The 6,000-nt window shown below is 44.3% G+C and overlaps 1 protein-coding gene across 2 annotated transcripts in view; it reads left to right on the top strand.

Moving 5' to 3' along the window:
- Positions 1-124: 124 nt before the first annotated feature.
- ADGRG2 (adhesion G protein-coupled receptor G2) overlaps positions 125-6,000 on the top strand; it is a 104,552-nt gene continuing 98,676 nt past the window's right edge. For both annotated transcript variants that reach the window (XM_012730353.1, XM_012730352.1), the window contains exon 1: positions 125-141. The gene's annotated coding sequence lies outside the window, so the exon portion shown is untranslated. The remainder of the gene's footprint in view (positions 142-6,000) is intronic.

The following is a 6,000-nucleotide window of genomic DNA, read 5'->3' as shown; positions in this document are numbered from 1 at the left end:
GCGGGCGAGCGGTCCGGAGCGTGGGGGCGGCGCCCAGCTCGCTGGAGGAGGGAGGGGGCCGCAGCTGGAGGGCCGCAGCTGGAGCGACTGGGAAAGGAGGCCCGAGAGCGCCGCAGCCAGCCCGTCGGCGGGGACCGGCAGGTAAGCGTGCGGCCCGGAACGGCTCTGCCCCCGCGGGCTCCTGAGACCCGCCGAGGAGCTGGCGGCCGGCGCGGAGGGCTTGGGCGCAGCGCCGGGACCCGGAGGTGACTGGACGGCTAGGCGAACGCTCCCTCCGCCCGGCTGCGGCGCTGAGCGGGGGCCCAGGGTGCCCTAGAGGCAGCGGCACAGGGCGGAGCTCCGGGCCCCGGCCGCGACGGTGCGACGGTGCGCGAGGGAAGGGGGCTCCGAGAGACGTCCCCCGGGGCGAGGAAGGGGAGACGGACGTGTGTACCCCAAAGCCTCAAACGGACTCAAACTCTCTCCGCCCCTCCGGGACACCGAACCACACGTCTGGTTCCCGCGGGTGTCTTAGAGATGCAGCTCGCCGGGACTCAGTTTACCGCGCCCAGCAGTGGGTGCGGCGGAGCGCGGAACGTGCCGCGAGCACGGACGGCTGGGCGCACACCTCCCGGAGGGACCCAGAACAGGTGGCCCCGGGCGCGGCGGGATGAACCCGGGGAAGCTGGAGGCCAGAGGTCTTGGGTAGGCGCAGTTTGTCAGGGGTTCGCCCTTTCGAGGCTCGTGGATGGGGGAGGCGAGCAGGGGAGCCGCAGGCCTCCTCAATGCCGGAGGAGGGAGGCGGCAGAGGTTTTCCGTGGCTGCTTGGACGGTGAGACTTCTCAGTCGGTAAGGTCCACGATTCCCCTGGGGATATTGTTGTGTTAAAACACAGATTCTGATTCAGTAGGTCTGGGGTGGGGCCCGACTGTCTGCATTTCTAACAAGCCCCCAGATGCTCCTGCTGCTGCTGCTCTGTGGACTGCACTTTCTATGGCAGGAAGTAATTTGTCCAACAGTCTGAAAACCTTAGAAAAAGCGGGAGATTGGGGAAGGAGGTCTTAAGACTTGACAATAGCACTTCCTTACCAAATCACACGCGAAAAATGATTGTTATTCGATTAGTAATGAAACACTTTACTTTTCTTACCAGTTGACTAGCCAAGCTCTTCTCTTGATATTAGAGCTGGCTTTGTGGAAATGCAACCTGTGTCCGGTTTAATGCTTTGCAGTCGCTGACGAAACTCTTAATAAATTTTTAAACAAGGAGACTTTGCATTTTCATTTTACACCAGGCCCACAAATTATGTGACTGGTCCTATCTCATAGTCCCCACAGGCAGAAAAAGGATCCATGTCTTTTATCCGCATTCAGAGTTGGTGGGTGATGTAAAGTGATGGCTTAAGAAGCAAAGACTTGGGTAGACGTTGCAGGTCCTCCGTCTTTCTCAACCTCTATGTTAAGAGGCAAACCTGTGAGTATAACCTCTGTTATACACTATGTGGTATGCCAGTAATACTGCTTTATTAACATTAATAATTAACAATTTCTTAGGAGCTTAATTATTAATAGAAAATACATTAAGCTTTGATGTTGTAATAATTTGTAAATTAAGTGACAAAGTAGTTGTCTTTTCCAAAGAGTTTGAGGGGTCTAGATTTAGCGTGTCACAATTTTGCTTAGTGGGGGTATAAAATGAGCTGGATTTTTCTTGGTTTAGCAGCTTTTACAGCTCAATGCAAAGCTGGAAAACAAAAAATGTCCAAATTTTGTAGTAGCTGTTCTAGTGTATTGTTTTACAGGACCTTAGCTTGATGCCAGGGCTGATCGGATTCCCTCTGTTTTTATCATTCCCACATCCCTGCAAGGTGACTTTCATTAAAAGGGAATAGAGGGCCCTCCCTGGTGGTGCAGCGGGTTAAAGCACAGCACTAAGAAGCTAAAGCCACTTCAGCATGACTTCAGTTCCCCGGCCCCAAGAGCTGACCCACATGGCTCAGCAGACCTCTCCTGGCCTCCACCCCGCCCCCCTGCAGTGTACTTCCACAGTCGGCCTGTTCTGCTTTCCACTCTGTCTCTGGTGAATCCTCTCACCACCCATGTACCTCTGGCCTGTACCCCAGTCTGTATGCACAAATAAATAAATCTTTAAAAAAACAAAAAAGGGGGAATAGAGCAGATTTCACTAATGAAAAACACTGAAGAAATGCAGTGCCAGTGTTTGTGAATAATTCTTGCCCAAACTCCACGGATTCCAGGTATGTGTATTTTTCTAGAAAAAAAAAATATTGTTGGACACACAGAAAAGAAAAAAATTGAATTTTAATTATGGATATGATTTTGTTCAGCAAAAGGAGAAAAAGTCTGAGAAATGGAATTTCATTGGTGCATTTGGCAGGGAAAGGAGAGCTGCTGTGTTTTGGTTAACATGAAGAGGCTGCCAGAAATGGCAAAGTGAGTTTGCTCAGGTGTTGGGAAGAGGCAGTCAAGAGGTTGCTTTTCCACTGCCAGCGTGGTTGTCTGGGGGCGCTGGTGTGGTCCAGTTTGGTTTTGGGACTCAGAAAGAAGACATCACTAAGTAGGCTCCTGGTACTTTCACTGCTCACATGAACTGACAAGCACATTTTTCCATTTCGCGGCCTGAGAGTGCCAAGTCACTTTAAAATACATGCAACCAACTGGGAAAAGCACCATTAACTTAAAAAAAAAAAAAAAGGTGTGTGTGTGTGTGTGAGAGAGAGAGAGAGAGAGAGAGAGAGAAAGCAAGGGAAATGTGTCTCTGTGCTGTTAATAATTCTGAAGATAGAAAGGAGTCTGCCTTTAGTAAAAATCTGGGAGCTGATTTTTATGTTTTGTTGAGAAAGGTCTTACCTCAGAAGAGGAAAATTTCTCTAAAAATACTTATGATTTTTAAAATATGTGCGTCTTTAATAATCTAGGGTTATGGTATCAGATGGGGGCAAGTGGAAGTTAAAGAATGGGCTACTCATTTGGGGGAAATTACTATAAAATAAATTTCCCCCATCAAATAAGATTCTGCTAACATTTTGCTCCATTTTATAAATCTATTTAATTCCCAAGTCAATTTTGTGTTTTAAAAATTTAGGTATAATTTTTTACAATAACATTCACCCTACAGCATACAGTTCTGTACGTTTTTTCGTCTGTATAGTCATATAACTATCATACGAAAAAAACAGAAGAATTTTATCACACCAAAAAACTTTTATTGCCTGGTGTAGCTAAGCCCCCAGCTTAGCCCCAGCAACCACTGGTTTGTTTCCTGTCCCTATAAATTGGCCTTTTCCAGAATGTCCTGTGAATGAATTCACACATGATGTAGCCTTCTGAGTCTACATTGTTCACTGAACATAATGCAGCTGAGATTCATTCATTTTGCTGGGTGAATCAATAATTTGTTCCTTTTTATTACTGAGTTTCGGCGATTATGAACAGCAATAATAAAGACATTGATGTGCAGCTATTTGTGGTATGGTAGTTACATTTTCATTTTATGTGACTAAACACCTAGACGTAGGGTTGCTATCATCTACAGTAGATTTGACAGAAGACAACGCCCAGCTTTCCCTTGGTGGCTGCGCCACCATGCAGTCCACCAGCCACACGTCAGATGTCCCAAAGCTCGGCGTCCTGACCAGCACTCCGTTTTGCTTATTTTACTCAAGTATTCCAGTGGGTTTGTGGTGGCATCTCTTTATAGTTTTAGTTTGTGATTCCTGATGACTGACCTCAAGCATCTTTTTATGTGCTTTTTGGTCATTTGTTTATCTTCTTTAACGAACTGTCTGGTTATTGTGTTGCTTGTCTTATTTATTATTAAATCATAAGAGTTCTTCATATTTCATCTACCTGAATATAAGTTCTCCATCAGATACAGATGCTCCTCAATTAATGATGGTTATGTCCTGCTACAACCATTGTAAATTGAAACTATGGTTAAGTAAAAAATGCATTCAATATACCCAACCAGAGAACATCGTAGCTCAGCCTAGCTGACCTTAAATGTGCTCAGAACACTTACCCTACACTTGGGTATTTATTTATTTAAAAGATTTATTTATTTGTGCATACAGAATTGGGGTACAGGCCAGAGGCTCAGGGGCGGTGAGAGGCTTCACCAGAGACAGAGTGGGGAGCAGAGCAGGCAGATCGACGAAGTACACTGCTGAGGGGAGCAGAGGGCGGGTCAGGAGAGGTCTGCCACGCCATGTGATCACCTCCTGGGCAGGCGGGAATCAAACTCATGCGGAAGTGGCTTTAACTTTTCAGTGCTGTGCTTTAACCCGCTGCGCCAACAGGGAAGGCCTACACTTGGGTATTTATTAAGAGTTTCATCTCAAGATCGATTTCTCATCAGAACAGGAAGACACAGATGAGTGTTTGGTAGACATTATGGGTTGTGAAAACGCAGAGCACAATATCCCCTCCCAAAAGGCTGGCAACATAGTCCACTGCCGAGGATGGGTTATTTTTGAGATTCCCTGGTTTGCTGGAGCCTTTCTACCCAGCGTCCTAAGATAGTATTGTACCGCATGTCGCTAAGCCAGGAAAAGCTAGAAATTCAAAGCTCCAAGTATGGTTTCTACTGAATGCTTTATCACTTATGCACCATCGTAAACTGGAAAAATCATTGACTTGAACCATTGTGACTTGGGAACTCTTGTATGTGTATTACAAATACTTTCTTTTTGTTTGTGACTTGTCTTGTTTTCTTACTTTTTTAATGTGATCGGAACACTGAACATGAAATCTACTTGCTTGACAAACTTTGAAGGGCACTCCTACAGGACAGCAAGTATAGGCACACTATTGCACAGCAGGTCTCTGATACTTTGTCGTCTTGAATAAGAGAAGCTTTAGACCCTTGAAAAGCAGCTACCCATTTCCTCCTGCCTCCAACCCTGGCCATCACCATCCTTTTCTGCCTGTAAGAAATGGATGGTTTTATTTGACTTCTACTTCATTCAATGGCATTGATGATGTCTTTTTTGAAGAGCAGAGTTTAAATTTTGATAAAGTTTAATTTATGAAGTCTTTTTTCTTCTATGGCTAACAATTTTATTGACCTGTCTAATAAATCCCATGTCTTCTTTAAGTTTACCTGGATTTTCACCTGTACTTTCCTTTGGATACTTTATAGTTTTATCATTCATATGTAGGTAAATGGCTTCCTTTCTACTTATTTAGTTATGGATCAAACTTCACTTTTTTCCTAACCAGTTGCTCTAGTCATTTGCTGGAGATGCTATACTCCTCCCTCACCTGCCCCCTGCATTGTATGTCCTTAGCCCATTTGTGAAAAATTAATTGTATATGTGTGAGATTTTTAAAAACTATTCTGTTCTATATATGTGTATGTCTTGTCTTTATGCCAATACTACACTGCAGCTCTTACACATACCTGCTAGGTGAATTGTTTCACATATGTGATTTTCATTGCCTTTAGCGATCATGTCATTGTCTCCCATTTCATTTTATAATCAGTATACTATAGAAAAGCTATTTAATTTTTTTGTAGGTCTATCTTATAGTCAAGCCAACTTACTGAACTTTTATTAGCTTTCAGTTTTCTAGCTGATTTTCTTGGATTTTAAAGGCAGACGATCAAGTTGTCCGCAAATGGTGATCTATATGGAATCCTCCATCCCCAGTATCATCAACTCAATCAATTTGCCTCCCTCTGTGGCTAAGTTTCTCTCTGGGACAGACACAGTTGAGGAGTAGCTTCTGATTAGGCTGGGAAATCTAATAATTTACCACTCAGTATTAGGCTTGCTGTAGTTCTGCTATAAACTCTTATTAATTTCAGGAGGTTTCTTTCCACTTCTAGGTTGCAAATGTCTAAAGTTTAATTTTAAAATTTCCTGTTGTGTTTGGAATTTCTTTCATGGAAAGCCCAACAGTTTTGAGGTAAGTCAGTTTTCCCAGCTTTGGAGATTCATATTTTGATTTCCCTTAAGGAGAAGATAATTTTAGTATATGTCAATTTGTTTTACTTAG

Source organism: Condylura cristata, unplaced genomic scaffold (genome assembly GCF_000260355.1).
Source record: "Condylura cristata isolate star-nosed mole 26May11 unplaced genomic scaffold, ConCri1.0 scaffold00027, whole genome shotgun sequence".
Taxonomy (NCBI): domain Eukaryota; kingdom Metazoa; phylum Chordata; class Mammalia; order Eulipotyphla; family Talpidae; genus Condylura; species Condylura cristata.
This window is presented reverse-complemented; position numbering and strand designations above follow the sequence as displayed.